Here is a 17,174-nt window from a genome sequence, read left to right as displayed (position 1 = left end):
CGAGTGCCTACAATCTCGATCAAAAGAATTATTCCACCGAGGTATCCATGCACTTCCGAAAGGGTGGAGTACTTGCATTGAACGTCAAGGGGACTAGGTTGAAAAATAAAGAAGTAAGATTTCCTTTTCATTGTTACATTCTAACATGTATTGCACTTTTAAGGTTTTTATTTGATTCTCCCTCGTATATAGGAAATCCTCATGTCATGTTTTTTTTAAACTTTTATGGTGAAAATGTTTTCAAATTTTGGGGCCCTCTTCGTCACGGATTCCTGAAGCAAAAAATGAAAACTAATTTTTTCTTTTTCTAAAAACGAGGAAAATATTTATATCTTTAGACGAAAATCACAGATGCAATCACTATGTTGCAGGTAAGTAGCTTTCTAAATTATGTATTTTAAAACGTGTGTTAAGGGCGGGTTCTTCCCAGTTGCGGACGCTGCTCTTATCTCTTAAAATCTTTCCCAGTTGCGGACGCACAGGTGTTGCTTGGAATTTCCATGACTCGATTACGAAGCAACTAGAATAGTTAGTCCTAATTGCAGACGCGTGCGGGAAAAGAGGTAAGATCTATTGCTAACAAGCAGCAACGTTGCCACATTTTTCATTTCATTACATTTACTACCCTCCCTTTACATTTTATTATTCATCATACGATTTTGATTCTACATTAACATGCATAATTGTCTCTCATATAGTTACGTACGAAAGTTTAGGCTAGGAGTTTGCGTGTAATTACATTGAGAAATGGATCTTCTTAATGAATCTTTGTAAGAAATTTTCAAATATTCCTCGTCGATGAGGGTGTGCGAAACGGTCGATTATGATTAAATATTTAATCAACTAATATTCTGCAAACTACAAGCTTTTGTTAATGACTTCTAAAACAAGGAATTAAGGAATTTCAAAACAAGTAATTAAGTAAATTATCATGCAAAACTAATAAATTTAAATAACTTCTCTTTCGATAGAAGGAATATGGAAGTGTTATTTTGGGCTAGCATCTACGAAAATTTCCCTCACTAAAAATTTGTTGGGATAAATGAAATTAAATAATGCACAAATCTGCAAAATAATTACATGAATTCTGATGTAATTTACATGTATATGAAAACAACATCAGATGTGCAAAAAGTGCAGCCAAGTTTGTCAGCCTCAAAAAATGTTGAGATGAGGATGGATGAGCCAAGTTCCTTGGCCACTGCATCTGAAACGAACACTGGAACTTGGCGCGAGGTGTCTAACATATTCGAATACATTAAGATGTCTGTTCCTAGTTTCAAGACCGGGACATTTCAGCCCTGAGGCTAGTGGTGACAACCAAATCCAGCACGCTCACAAACACCATCCCTAAAGCTCGTCAACATCATTTACGTTGACACTTCGTGGAGGAATATAAGTTTTCCTTGTCTGGGTTTCGAACCACTAATCTTACTGCAGTATACTGTATATGTGCCTCAGTGAAGTTGATATTCCTAAGGTTGGTGGTGGTCTCAAACCCACCACGCCCACCGCCACTATCCCTAAGGCTCCTTAACATCATTTTCCTTGATACCTCGCGCCAAGTTCCAGTGTTCGTTTCAGATGCAGTGGCCAAGGAACTTGGCTCATACATCCTCATCTCAACACTTTTTGAGGCTGACGAACTTGGCTGCACTTTTTGCACCTGTGATATTTTTGTTCATAGCTCACTCTTTTTGTAGTTCACCATGTCCATATCGTATATTGGGATTCTCAATTGTGACGTATTTTTGGATTTAAAATTGTACATTTTTAAAGGAGTCATAATGTGTTACATGCAACATTAGTTCCCAAGGGCTCTCCCACCGGGAATCAAACCCTATACAAGAAACGCGCACATGCTAGCCACTAGAACAGCGGGGAGCATTTATTCTACTAAATATCTGTCAGTGAGTTATGTCCAAACGAGATTCTAATTCATTTACCCGAACTACAAAATCACGATCGCTAACATCTCACTTTTCATTACCTAAATACGAAGAGTATCAACAGGGCCCAAAACCGTTGATGCCGAATCCTCGCTGCTACATCACTAGAATGGCTGGTGTTTCAATATACTTAGTTGTTCTCTCTCTTTCCACATTGCGAAATTACGGAGTTCATTACATGACGCGCATGTTGCGCAGTTTCATACTGCCTCGGGTTTTCCTTCCAATGATATACACCTTTCAAATAGCTTGTAATCTTAATTATAATTGCTACCAACATATCCTAACTATATATAAAACTGCATGAACTGACATAAATTAAAGAGGTGCTTCCGGTTAACGTGGAAAGTTGAAATGATAAAGGGCGATGAAGAATTTTCCCATGTTATTTAAATGGGTCTTTTTTGGACCTATAATCTCATGTTTTAGGAACTTGGAATTGGAATAAAAACTTGAAATTCGGTATGCTTGTACAATCAGCGGCAAAAAACCTGCAACATGAGGACGTAAGTTTATTGTGAAATTACGCCTAACAGCACAGGGAATGAACATAACGTCTAAGTGGAACGAATCACGCCAGGATAAACCTCGGCCTCCTCCCGTGCACACTTATTTTGGAGCAAAAGACTTCGTCATTTCACAATAAAGTTATATGCTCATGTTGCAGGTTTTTTGCCGCGGATTGTACGTTTTCGTTAGTATTATTTAAGTAAATCAGTAAAAATGAACAATTCCAACTTTAGAGTGGTTTTATGGGGAACTGAAAAATCTTTCCCATATTATTTATAAGGGACACCTTTTACACCCCAAAATTATAGGGCACTTCCTTTAGGGCTACAATGATTAAATTTGACATGATTGTAGCTTTTCGGAACTAACCGACAGAAAAATTACCAAAAGTGAATATTTTTAATTTTTAGGGAGTCTAAAGGGGAGATGAAGAAATTCCCCGTGCTATTTAAATGGGCCTTTTTTGACTTATAATCTCATATTTTAGGTACTTGAAATTGGACTACAAACGTGAAATTCGGTATGCTTAAACATTTTTGTTAGTATTACCTAAGTAAACCAGTAAAAATAAAAAATCCCAACTGTAGAGTAGTTTTATGGGGAACCGAAAAACCTTTTCCATGTTATTTATATTGGACGTCTTCTACAACTCAAAATGTTTAGAGGGGGGCGCGGTGGCTCAGTGGTAGAGCGTTCACCTCTGGTGCTTGGGGTCCCGGGTTCGATCCCAGCCCCCGCCAAGTGAACTTTGTGGTGGACAAACACCGTGCTCGTGGGTTTTCTCGGGGTTCTCCCGTTTCATCCCACTTTCTTCATTCCACCATTTCACTCATATCTCATAATCACCGTCTCCTTTAGCCTAACCGGCATAACCGTGGGACGTAAAACTTAAAGATTTCATTTCATTTTCAAAATGTTTAGACACTTCCGGCAGGATTAGACTGATGAAATTTGGCACGATTGTAGCTATAGGACAAACCTATAGGAAAATTGCTAAAAGTGAATATTTTTAATTTTTAAGGAGTCTAAAAGGAGATGAAGAAATCCCCATGTTATTTAAATAGGCGTTTTCCTGAGATACAAAATCTTATCTTTTAGATAGTTGAAATAGGAAAAGAAACTTGAAATTCGGTAGAATTGTGAGTTTAAGATGTGTGAGGAAGTAGGCCGAACAAAGACAGGGGTGTGGGGGCGAACCCCCAGGTGGGCAAATTCAGGAAATATGAAGAGCAAAGGCACAAAATTCACTGTTGATGAAAAGGCTGATACGTAAGAGATTCGCACACTGTTCACAGATAGAGACACGAAGCATCAAGAACATTTTTACATAATGACTGTGGTAACCATGTTATAACTCGTGGTACCAATATATTTACGAAATCGGTTACATTTTGTTGCTAGTCTCCAGTAGCGTAGCGTTAACTTTCGCAAAGGGGAGACAGCACAGGCGCACCCACGAGGGGGGAGGCAGCCGGGTTCCGACATCCCCAAAACTTCTTAAGTCAATATACTTTTATTAATTTTCTTAATAAAACTATGCTTGTTTAGTAGAGAAATTATTGATGTAGAATGAAAATTTGATCTTACATATCATCTGTACTATTTCTCTTATAAAAACAATGTAGTTCCATATTTTTTTTCTGAAAATATAGAAAGTACTTTACAGTTACTTGTCTTTTCGAGTGCAGAATAATATCCGTTCAATACTACATAGACGTAGTGGCTTGGATCCAGGGCCGTAACTTGTGGGGGGCAGGGAGCAATTGTCCCAGAGAAGCTCCCCACCGTTCGAGGGAGACCCATTTTAAGACAAAATTTTCTTACTCTATATACGATACGAACATGAAATTATAAATGAAGCATCAAACAGATTCACTACATTACATAAATAAAACAGCACACAAAAGGAAACAAAACAAAAGAGTCGTGGGCCCATTTTAGTAAAAAAATGTCTGCTATTAGGGGCCCTAGAGATAATATTTATTCGTATGGCTTTGAGATTTATCAATATTGTCCCCTTAATTAATTTGTCATGTATGGAACGAGCCCAGACGTGTAACTAACGGCCCCGCAGACCTTGTCGTACTTGAAGGCCCACAGGCTCCAGAGGGGTCATAAAGAGTAAGAGAAAGTTGGAAAGAAGGGGCCCAAGAATTAGAAAAACAAATTTTCTAGGGGACCCAAATATGCGTATTAATGCTTTCCCCCCAGAAAACTCTAAGTTAGGGGGCGCTGCTTGGATCCCCCCAAACCCTGCATCCCTCCGCCATGAATGGAGTTAGGAATTGTCTGCTCGGGCAGACCTTTTGTTCAGTGTCGGACCTGTAGAACACTTTCTACACAAATGTGGAGTTAGCATATAGGTATACATTTTATTTTTTGTAAAAAAGTTGTGGGCAACTCCGCCCTCCCAACAAAAAATTGGGTGCGTGCCTGGTAGATATTATTTCTTCTCGAGTTCGGAACCAACATTAAGTTGTAGGGCCATGTCTCATACAGCTTCGGTGATGGAAAGGAATATGAAACTCCTAACCAAATTTCGTTATAAACTGATTTTTGCGAGGTTGCACTACTGTATATAACATATGGAGACTTAATTTTGATCAACAAAGTCCTCAACGATTAAATCAAACAGGCATGCGGATATTTATTCATTCTGAAGGATCTCAGTATATACACTGGATACGTTAAATTGAATTAATAATTTACTTCCTATATAATATCTTCTTATTTGCTTAGGCTTTGTAAAGTGTGATCTCTGATTCAAAAAGTAAGCTTAGAAATTGGTTATGTTTTAAACTTGATACTAATTTTCATATGACAACATAGCATGCTATTTAATAACAACTGGTGCAATAAATCTATATCTAATCATTTAGTTTTCACATAATACATAATTAACACACGTATCCAAATTCACACAAAGTTAGCTAACGATTTTAAAAGCAACAACAAAATAGCATACTATAAAACATCTTGCGCTCGCTTTTGCCTTTCGCAGTGTTGATACACTCTGATATTGCGATTAAAAAGAAGCCGAAGCTAAATCGTGGAAAATTTATATGAATTACTGGTACTGTATTCATAAAACTTTCAGCAAATTGTTCCGGTAGTTATTAATTTGGTTTTTTTCTTCTATTTCTTGAAATTTTCTCTGAAATATGATTGAATATCTAAAAAGAAGAGGAAAAAGTGTGTTGTATTTACAATAGTACAATTGCGCTGAGTGTGGTATCACTGCAGCTGAAACATGTCTCATTGCCAGGGCCGGCGAGAGGGGAGGGCAGGAGGGGCCAGAGCCCTGGGTCCCATGGCTCCAAAGGGGGCCCGACGGCCGAGGATAAAGAATTACTAAATGCCGGGTCTAAACAAAATCATAAATAGTGAATTAATGAGGTTTCTTTTTTATCCAGCGAATAGTAAACATAGGCTAAATTCAGAATTCTTATTAATCACTTATTTGGAGATATAGCAATACTGTTTAACATGTAAATTAAACGCATTAATGGTCTAATGAAGAGTTCAAAATAAGCCTTAATGTTCATTTTAGTGTATTTCCGTCCAAAGTGGTAAGAACGTAAAAAGTTATAAGGGAACATGCAAGGGGCCCGGGATTGCTCAGCCCCGGGGCCCGCGACCGCTCTCGCCGGCCCTGCTCATTGCCAGGTTCTTTCAGCGAGCGAGAACCCCACACAGCCACATGCGCGCGCAACTTTCAAGTAGGAGCTACACTGACTTGTTCAGCCGCGTTGAGACAGACTTCTTGATGTCTCTCTCTGGCCTGTTTGACGAAGACAGAACTTGAATTTCCCAGTTTTGAAAATTAAAATTATTTATAAATTAGATTCTACCACTATTGCTATTAACCAACCTATCACGGACCCTATTATTTCTATATTTTTCTACAACATGAAATGTATATTGATTCTTATTAATTAAGAAATTCTAAAACCATGTTCTTTTAATTTGAAAGGGTAGACAGTGTCTCAGTGTCTCATAGCACTCTACGCCACTGCTAGTCTCATATAAACTCGAACAATTAAATTTCTCATTTCTTCGAAAACTTCATTAATTCTAAATATCCTCACCTCTACATTCTCTAACTTACCAAATTAATTTCAATATCTATTTAATACCAATGACTGCAATAAAGGAAAAATCTTCAACGAGAAAAGAAAAAATATTGGCTTTCCTTGTCTGGGTTTCCAACCACGAAATTTACGGCAGTATGTACGTGTCTTAGTCCACGTTTTTAAAAGTTAACTGATTCACAGAACGAGTCTCATTAATTTGCTTGACTACTTATTACTGTACTAGCTTTCACTTATTTTACTCGCACACTGAAAAAAATGTATGTGGTATACATGAAAACGTGGGTTACATGTGCAAATCCTGTAGTTTTTGGATTTAACGTACACTAAACGTATAACTGAAAAAGTATATTTTAAACATACTTTCCGTGTAAGTGTTCCGAATAAACGTACTTTCCGCACGAACGAAAGAACTGTATGTAGTCAATCAGGATCTCTCATACAGATGGCCGCATGTAACTTAAAGCTGACGTGCATAATGTACGAAGACTGTTAAATGTCAGACATCCTGCAACGACATTGTGTAACATCTAAGCGGGAAAGAGGGAGTACGTATATAGTTGAGTTGATTTTAATTTAGCGTCCCTTTCAGCAGCGAGGCTATATGAGACGTGGACCTACTGATTAACGTGGAATCCGAACCACATGAGCTCCCGCCGGGAATCGAACCCGGGTCTCCCACGCCAAGTACGTATATAGCATATGGATGACGTATGTTAAATATTGATTTCTGTAGTAAACATAAGGATCCTGTATATTTGTACATCATACCGCTGTTCGGATAACGGAGTTTTCTCTGTGACCTTAGCTCGTTTTTCTATTAACCTAGAACGACAGGGACATGAACACAGAAACATCGAGGAGGGTTAAGATTCCAAAGGCTCTTCCACCGGGAATCGAACCCGGGACCTCATACACCAAAGGCGCACGTAATAGCCAATAGACCAGTGAGGAGAGCATCAACTCGACCACTCGGATGATTGACAACATTATCACTATGTACACTCATGTCCAAAATTATTGTCGCATGTATATAAATATGTTGTTCTAGGAATATAATTTGATGACGAATTCGCCCGGTATTTCTTATAATGTTAGTATGTGTATAATCAGTAAAGACATGAATGTGGCAAATTTCATGTCAAGAGAGTAGTAAATAAGAACAATAAAACGAAAATAAAACTTACTTTTTCATTTAATAACATTTTGTTTCATTTATTCTAAATTTCGTATTTTAAATTATTTTCCTAAGAAATTTACCACAAATATAGATTTTCCAATTATACACATAGTATCAGTACTAAAAGTACCCTGCAAAATCGTTATCAAATTATATTCTTACAAGAAGACAGTTATAGATATGCGACAATAATTTTGGACATGAGTGTAGATAATGTGTTGAATAACGGAATCGTTCCCGATTTCTGATTGTAAGGATTTTTTTTTTCCAATGAAACATTTTTCATAGCAAATTCCTCAAATTTCATTCTCAAGCCGTTATAGGGTACCTTCATGGAGAGTTTCGCATCTTTATCTCATTAAGAAGTACCTAATGGCTATGGACAGTTTTTCGCCCTTAAAAATTTCCATAGTACATTCCTTAAATTTAGAACCTTTTACTTACAAAAGTCATTACGTAAGGTACCATTATGCAGAGTTTCAAATCCCTATCTCATTTGGAAGCACCTAATCAATGATGAGTGAGTAAATGAACCAATCTCTATTTGAGTAAGGACAGTTTTTCGCCTATAGAAATTCCATAGCACATTCCGTAAATTTCGGACATTTTTCATATTCAAACCATTATAAGCCACCTTTATGCAGACATTCACACCTTCATCTCATTGGGAAGTACCTAATGGCTACGGACAATTTTTCGCCTATAAGACATTTCCCATAGTACATTCGTCAATTTCGGACTTTTTCCATATTCAGGTCATTATAAGATACCTTTATGCAGAGTTTCACGTCTTATTTCATTGGGAAGTACGAAATCAATGTGATGAGTGAGTGAGTGAACCGATTTCTGCTTGACTAAGGACAGTATTTTACCTATAAAAATTCCTATAGCACATTCCTCACATTTCGTACTTTTTCCATACTCAAGTCTTCATAGGGTACCTTTATGCGAAGTTTCACGTCTCTATCTCATTGGGAAGTACCTGATTAATTTGATGAGTGAGTCAGTGAGCCTGGAAACTGCATATTTTAGGGGTCCAGTACTTGAATATGGTTAAAGGTAGAAATGTGAGATTTGGCAAATGAGTACATCTCTTGGATATATCCTTAAATTCTAAATTTCATGTTTCTACCCTTAATAGAATCGTTTTTTCAAAGCCTCGAAATCGGCCATTTTACCCAAAACTCTTGGTCGTGTATAATATGCTTACGGCAGTGCAGGCCAGTTTTCATTTTCTTCGCGAAACTTGGCTGCCATGCACTGCCGTGCATGTTGATTTCATACGTAATTAATGGACAAACTAGTGGTTAGCAGTATCTCTAATATTACATAGCTTTATTATTATAGATGCTCGTATACTGACAGATTTGAATTCTTTATATCGAGGCAGGGTAGTAAATGTGATAAAATGAAAAATGTGGCAACATTGCTCTTTGTTATCAATAGATTTTACCTCTTCTCCTGCACGCGTCCGCAATTGGGACTAACAAGTCTGGTTGCATCGTAATCGAGGCATGTAAATTCCAAACAACACCTGTGCGTCCGCAACTGGGAATGATTTTAACAGATAAGAGCAGCGTCCGCAACTGGCACGGATTCGTTAAGGGCATCATAAGCGACCTTGTGCAGACGCAAATTAAGTCAGTTTTCTTTCCGTTCCGCCAAAATGCTTAAAGGAAATAAATAAAATTCATTCATTCGTACCTTACTTTAAAAAGATTTCCCTACGTGCAGTTTTGCTAAGGAATGCGTTGTTCAAGTTCTTTATGTGTCCATGATCTCGGCTTGTGTAAATTAAGTACAATATACTATACATTTGCTTTGAGTTGTGCGTACTGTCAGTACACAGTATGTACATGTTGGGGGAGGGGTCAGTGCATACATGTGCTTGGGCCCCTTAGAAAGTACCTTCCGGTGGGCCCCCTGGGTTGCAGTACGGCCTTGAGTCGGTGCCCTTATGTTTGCAATAATGTGTCGCCAGAATAAAATTTGACAAACCAATGGCGAATGATACATTCATTCGCTATTTCTGGCCCAAATGCACTGTTAACGTTTTTTATGGCTTGCTGTGCAAAAAGTTTCAGTTTGAATTTGTAAAGAAATATCACTCTCAATTTTGTGTTCTCCATGGTGCACCTTCATATGACCCTGTTCAAGAACGCACTATCTCCTGGCTGTCTGTGTATCCCAGCATTTTGCTGGATGTATACTGAGTTTGTGACGTTAAACGCATAACCTTCGTCCACCATCCCTGTGTTGTGTTACGAGGGTAAGTCTCACACCAGATGTCAATGTGGACATTTCATTTGCAACCCCCCTGGTTTGGAGGTCAAAATTAAGAAGACAATTATTGTGATTTAAAACCACATATCTAATCAAACAACTGTGACACGTGGTTTTCACAAACCTCTTCAAACTAACTTTACACCATTAAGAGAGTTCTGCAGATACCAAAACAAATTATAGCCTGACGGTCCGAGGTCCGAGCTCTATGGTGGATGCATTAAAATTTCCCAGCCATTTCTGGCGGGTCGGTAAAAATGTGTGCTGTCTAGCACTGTCAACGTGGTATACGACTCTTTTCTGTTGACCAATTCCGGCCGTTTCTTTGAAATTGCTCGTTGCACTGGTGTTAATTTTTTAACAGTACAGGTACAAGTCTTATCATTCTGCCTGATTAAACACAAACAAACTATTTGCTGAGCAAAACAATATACTTACACTTAAAAACTGTATACGTGTGACAGTTTCGCCAACTAACACTTTGGCTTCAGATAGTCCAAGCTCAAGATAGATAGATAGTGTCTGATGAAGCCAAAATGTTAGTTGGCGAAACTGTCACACTTATGTGGAATTTTAATGTGAATATATTGTTTTGCTCAGCAAATTAATTAATTATATACCAAGCAAAGCTTCTACTTAGGGAAAATATTACATTCTGCCTGGTGGCTGCACCTCCAGATCTATAATGCCCTTCCAGTCTCACCAAGTGTACAGTATAACCTTACTGGGCGTCAGTGTGTTTTACCACAGACTGGAGTTTCGACTACGACCTTTCACACACACTGTTGTTTTTAGTTATCCACTTTTCATCACTCGTGGCCAAACGCTTCAGAAATGATTCGAGTTTGTTACGTTTCCGTAGATATTCGCAGATAAGAATTCGATAGACATTTGAGTCAGATCATGTGGCACCCAAACGTATAGTTTTTTTTCTTTTTCTTTCTTTCTTTTTTTTTCATGCCGAAAAGGCATAAGTAAATGTTGCCTAATGGTGAGGAAGAACTTTACCAGATTTTTTACAACAATAAATACGTGATATATAAATTGCAACTTCATATTTTTTCATTTTTAAAATGAATTTCTGATGTATATTCTGTGTTGCCAGATCACAAATACTGTAAAAAGAAATAAGCTACTTATAAGAAGAAATAAGGAAATAACTATTAATATTTCGTATTTCATATAGCTGATATATGTTTCTCGTGAATGAGTAAATATAAATCGGATATAGTATTCCATTTAAAAAGATAATATCCAAACATTTACGTACCGTTAATACGTTATTCTGTACAACATATGTGTATTTGGTAGTCTTAAGACAGGTAAACTCATGCATATCACTTGCAAATTTTCTGATGATGTAAAATGTTCCTTAATAGTTAACAGCTTTCATGATAGTTGCACTGGATTTTTAATATGTAGTCTAAGGTAGTCCGTTGATAATATTTTCTATAGATATTACTGTCGATTTTGCTACAGTTAGAGTAGGGCTATAATTTATAGTTCTCCAAAATATAACGTATTACATGCTTCACTTAATAATTTTTGAAGTCAGAAACACACATTTCTCACTATTCTCTTTTGCGGTTTAAGTTCAACAGTTGTCTTGATAATAATGGTAGCCAACAGCAAATCCTACATAATTGATGATGTTTTAGCATATTCCGTAAATAAATTTAGTAAATTCCGCTCTACTCCTTTAAGTAACAATATGTGTGCACTTAACACTATTAAAGTGCAATTGACGCAAAAATGTTTTAGTTCTTCAATGGCCCAATCCAACAAGTGAAAGAATTTGGGTAGAATATTAGAATTTCGATATTTGCCATATTTGTCTGTATATATTAATGTTCCAAAAGATAATTGCTGAAGAATTCTATGTTGAATTTACATTGGAGTATTTTCATTGGTGCCTGATTCCATTTCCTTATCTTTAAATAAAAATGTCTGTCAGTTAGAAATATTTTACCTCGTCTCGTAACAACTATTTGCATTGTTTAGCATATTACTGAAGTAAAATTATTATAATTGTTGTTGAATATAAATAAATCATTATAAGCTCTTCCGTAGAAAAAGAACAAGATGAAAGCCATCGAGACGGTTGGTTATTATACCAGTTGAATTATGTTAGAATCATTTAGATTGAAGTGGGAATATATCTGGGAAATGAAGATGAAATGTGCTACTCACGTAAACATAATTACATTCCCCTTTCAGGTTGGATATCGTTGAGAGTCCCCGTTTGTGAGAGGGTTTCGAGAGAGCACCCAAAGACACGAACAATGCTGGGAATATTGCATTTTCAAGGTAGTTCATTCATTTTTGGGAACAAATTACAATCACATCTGAGGAATATACCAGGTGCTCCAGTACATCCCAGCCCCATCATCGTAAGAGAGTCTGTATCTCATGGACAGTATGAGGTCTGGCGTTGTCGTGAAACAGAACTGGTCAGACTACAGAAGGTGTAGTCATTTGCGTCACACTGCTGACCGCAAATGATGACTCAGGTATGAAGCAAATACGCAGGATTTATGGTAACCTCTGATAGTACTTGATGTGAGAGCATAATGTCTTTGTGGTCATTGGACATTGGACATTATCATTATGATCTTAACGTTTGCTGGCTCTTGTTTCATTTTTTTTCGGTCATGGAGAACGGTGGGTGGCGCCATTCATTGAACTAGCGTTTCAATTCTGGTCTTCCCCCATGCATCGTCAATCACAATAATGCGGTGCAGAAAATCCAACACCTTTTTGCATATAACGTTCAAGGTGTAACCGTGCATATTCTCATCACTGTCACTTTGCAACTCCGTCAGAGCATGCGGTATCCATCTGGCTCCAATCTTAAGCATTCCGAGATAATGTGTTAGCATATAGTACACTGAAGCAGATCAAATGTCCAGTTCGTTAGGCAGTCGTAATGCTTCTACTGTACATGATGACTATAAATATGTTTAAATGAGCAGTTTCACAGGAAAGAACACCGTTTTCGAGCATTATTTATAAATGAGAAAAAAAAAAAAACATATACTTTGAACATGCATGTAAATCAAAATCACGATAACATCCTTAACATATATCTATTTAATGTGACTATCTTACAGGTTTACATACTCATAGGTTGGTAGAAATTACATAGAGCAAGTCATGCAAGTCAAGCACTAAAATAAGAAAACTACACAGCACAAAATAGTATACAGTGTTATTATACTGATATATATATATATATATATATATATATATATATATATATATATATATATATATATATATATATATATATATATATATATATATATATATATATATATATATATATAAAGATAGATAGATAGATATAGATATATGTGTGTGTGTGTTTGTTTGTGAGTGTGTGTGTAGTACTGCTATATATCATGTAGTACTTTTACTGCTTTTAACTTCACTGCCTATAGGCTGCACAGTGACTTACAGTCCTTTCGCGCCCCAGCGTGCAGCGTTTAGTCTCGAACTCAGGTCGGATTTCCATAAAAATCGTACTCTCAAACCCTCAAATATTAGGGGAGAGAGGGGTAGCCCCGGTCAGTTCGATATAGCGTGAAAAACTTGTAGTAAATAGAAGCAGATGATGGCGCCTTACTGGCAGCTGTCAGATAAAGTTATTTTGAGAGCGACGCCATTGTAGGAGTGATAGGCATTAAATGAAGGCGTGTTGTATTTTTCGCTGCGTTTGATGTAATATTAGGAAAAATATTCTACACTGTAAGTACTATTCCATTTGATATTTTTATTAAGTGACTTTTTTGGTAGACACTATGCTTATATAGTTCTAAAGCAATCTATAAATTAATGCATTCATTTGTTTGTATGTTGGTGTTGACCGTGTTTAACTCAAAACATGCGTTTTGGGTAGCCTCGGTCAAACGGATGGGGTAATGGCAGTCAGTGACCGGGGCTCCCCGACATTAAAATAAACGATAATAAATAATTCTTGACAGCCAACACCTAAACAAAGTTCATCAAGTGTAATCTAACTCAGAGGCCAGAGATAATTAGAGACAAGGAACTTCCACTGGATCCAGACGTATATATTCATTTCATGATTTTTTGCCAATACCAATAGATTTATATTTCCGATATATTAAGGTGTTGACGAAAAATATATGTAACTTCAATGAATAAGTAGTTTTTTTAAATCTTCTTTACACGAAACTGCGGTTTATTATCTGTCCCTGTAGAAACACAACTTTCTAAAGTTAATGAATAAATTTGAAATCTTAATGGTGTTGAAGTTTTTTTTCCATATGTAAAGCATGGGGTAATCCCTGACTGCCATTACCCAACCGTGTGGGAAATAACGGTCAATTGAGTATGCTCATATTTTCGTTTTTAGATTGGCAATGAAATAAGATATGTATTTTGAAATTGGTCACAATAAACTAGACAGAATTACCTATAGGATCGATTTATCGCGGAAACTTTTCGTGCTTTAGGAGCTAGAATATAACAATTTTTGCTTAGGTGACCGCCATTCCCCCATTCTCCCCTATATTTTTCACTCGCGTCGTCTGCAAGAGATTTCCCATTGGCTATCACAGTTCTATCGCTCTCAGCGTAATTGGTGGGATATTCACTATCAAACATTTCTTACGGGTTGAAAGATAATCATAACAATGCACTACTATATGAATAAAGAAATTAGAAGAAACTTCCAGTTGCACAACAAACTGCCTAGTAATTTCATTTCACCAAAAATGAAAGTAATGACCAAAGTAACGTAAACTGAAAACTATTACATGATAATCGTAGCAGTTCGAATACGACCCACACCATCTTTGTCTATTGACTGACGTCCCGCGTCGAATGCAAACCGTCCGATAAGGCAGCGCACTATCACAACACGCCTCACGTAATCTCTTCGGGATTGACGTGTTGGGCTTCAGATCTCGTCCCTTGAAGATACCTGTTGTGCACAGGTAAAAGTTTAGGCTAGTATGTCACATGCGCCTCACCTTAACAGCGACAACTGACCACACATGCTGTAATACGGGAACATAAACACGTCAACACAGTTGCAGTACTTGCCCAGGAACACATTCATTTTTGTCTCCCGGTTAAACGACAATCGAATCAGCATTATTTCCACTTTAATCTAAATTACCTCCGTATTGTTGTTATATCCACTTTAAAAAATACAGGATATGGAAGATGTCACAGCAGTGGAAGGGGAATTAATGTCCTATGATTATGCTTCGAAGTAATGGTAATGAGCAAAATGGTGGAAGGAAACGAGAGAACCTCGAGAAAATCCATGCATACGATGCTTGTTCACCCACAAAGTCTACTTGGCGAGAGCTGGGACCGAACTAGGAACCCCACACGCCAAACTGAATGTTCTACCACTAAGGCACCGCGGCCACGTAAAGTGGAGGAAGTAAAGATATTAACTGAAATATTGCTATTAAAAACAGTACATCTAAGCTGTCGAAGAAATTTTTTTTTTATCCTTTAACAGGCTTTTTAACATAGGTTCCAATCCTCGACCCATACTTGAATCTGATGCAGTTGACGGGTACACAGACCACCATGCAGGAACAGCCCTCCCCAGATAGCAAAAATGACTTGCAACAAACTTGAAGCAGATTTGCGATTCAAGTCTGGCAAACTTGAAGCAGACTTGTGATGCAAGTCTGCAAGTTTAATGCAAACTTCTTAGTTGACGCTCTTCGAACTTGCAGCACGCCTGCAATGCAAGTGTATAGTAAGTTTGCAAAGGAAGTTTCTGCAAGGGGTTTACTTGCACAACAAGCGTACTGCAAGTTTCCACTTGCACTGCAAGTGCACAACAAGTCGGCAGCATGTTAGTGCAGGTTTGACGCAAGTCTCTGCAAGCATATCACTTGCACTGTAAGTGCACGACAAGTTTGCAGCAAGTTTGTGTAGGTTGAAAACAAGTCTCTGCAAGGATATCACTTGCACTGCAAGTCCCCAGCAAGTTTGTAGTAAGTCTTCTGCAAGTATATACTTGCATTGCAAGTCTACAACAGGTCTTCAGCAAATGAGTGTAGTAAGTCTTCTGCAGGTATATACTTGCATTGCAAGTCTACTACAAGTGTGTGGAAGTTAGCATAGGAAGCGTGCAGAAAGCACTTTACTGTATACGAACATACACACAGTATATTTTTCTCAACAACTTTGTCAAACAATACACGCTTAAAATATAAATTATCTTTACATACTGGATACTCACGTAATTATCTTAATTACCCACTTGTTTTAATGCTTCGCACCTACTACAAATGGCGGCCTGGTGGAGAGATTTCTAAGATTAGACTTTTGTGCCACCTGTTGGTGGAAACTAGAACTGACACACTTGCTACAAAGTTGCAGCAAGCCTCCGATGCAAGTAAAATCTAACAAGTGAAAATCAAATTACGACATTTGCGGGTAACTCTTTCAAAAACCCTGCAGCAGGTGTGCAGTGCACGGAAAGTCTAGCAAGTTAAAATCAAATATAGTGAAAGACTTGCTGCAAACGAACATGCTATTAGGGTCACAGCATTGGCCGTTTCCCACAGCACTGCCCCGCCTCCAAGAATCCAAAATATCTGGATCATAAGATTGCGCCATTGGCTCTGTAAAAGGGTGGTTCTACCGCTAGCGGGGTATGGAAGGTAAAACTTAACTGGAAAATGCAAAATATATATTAGCAAGTTACTTACATAATCTTTGGATTGTCCATAAACTTCCTCCTTTTTGAAACTGCAACTCTACAATTTGCTACCGATTTTGAAACCAAGCACTGGCACAAATACCGGGAGATGAGGAGGATATGTCCCCTCCACTCTTAGAACCAGGGGGACTGTCCCTCCAATAATCTGATTTGAAATGTGTTTTTGGGGAGAAATCAGAAATGTGATGGTTTACCCAGGCCGTAAGCATCGGTGGACCACAGATGGGCAACTAGCGACATCTCACCAAAAATTGGCAGCCCCGCAGCAACGATCCGTGTTGCTCTCACTTCCATTTTGAAAATTATACCACCAGCGCCAGAGACGCAACGAAACGCCAGTCAACCACAAAATTACTTCCCCAAAATATTTTAAATCGCCTATATACATAATTTGTTTACATTAAAGTGCGTCTAAAGACAATTAAAAGAAGTACGCCGGGGTG

The sequence above is a fragment of the Thermobia domestica genome, chromosome 5 (assembly GCF_964235325.1).
Source record: "Thermobia domestica chromosome 5, izTheDome1.hap1.1, whole genome shotgun sequence".
NCBI lineage: Eukaryota > Metazoa > Arthropoda > Insecta > Zygentoma > Lepismatidae > Thermobia > Thermobia domestica.
Note: the sequence above shows the minus strand (reverse complement) of the source record.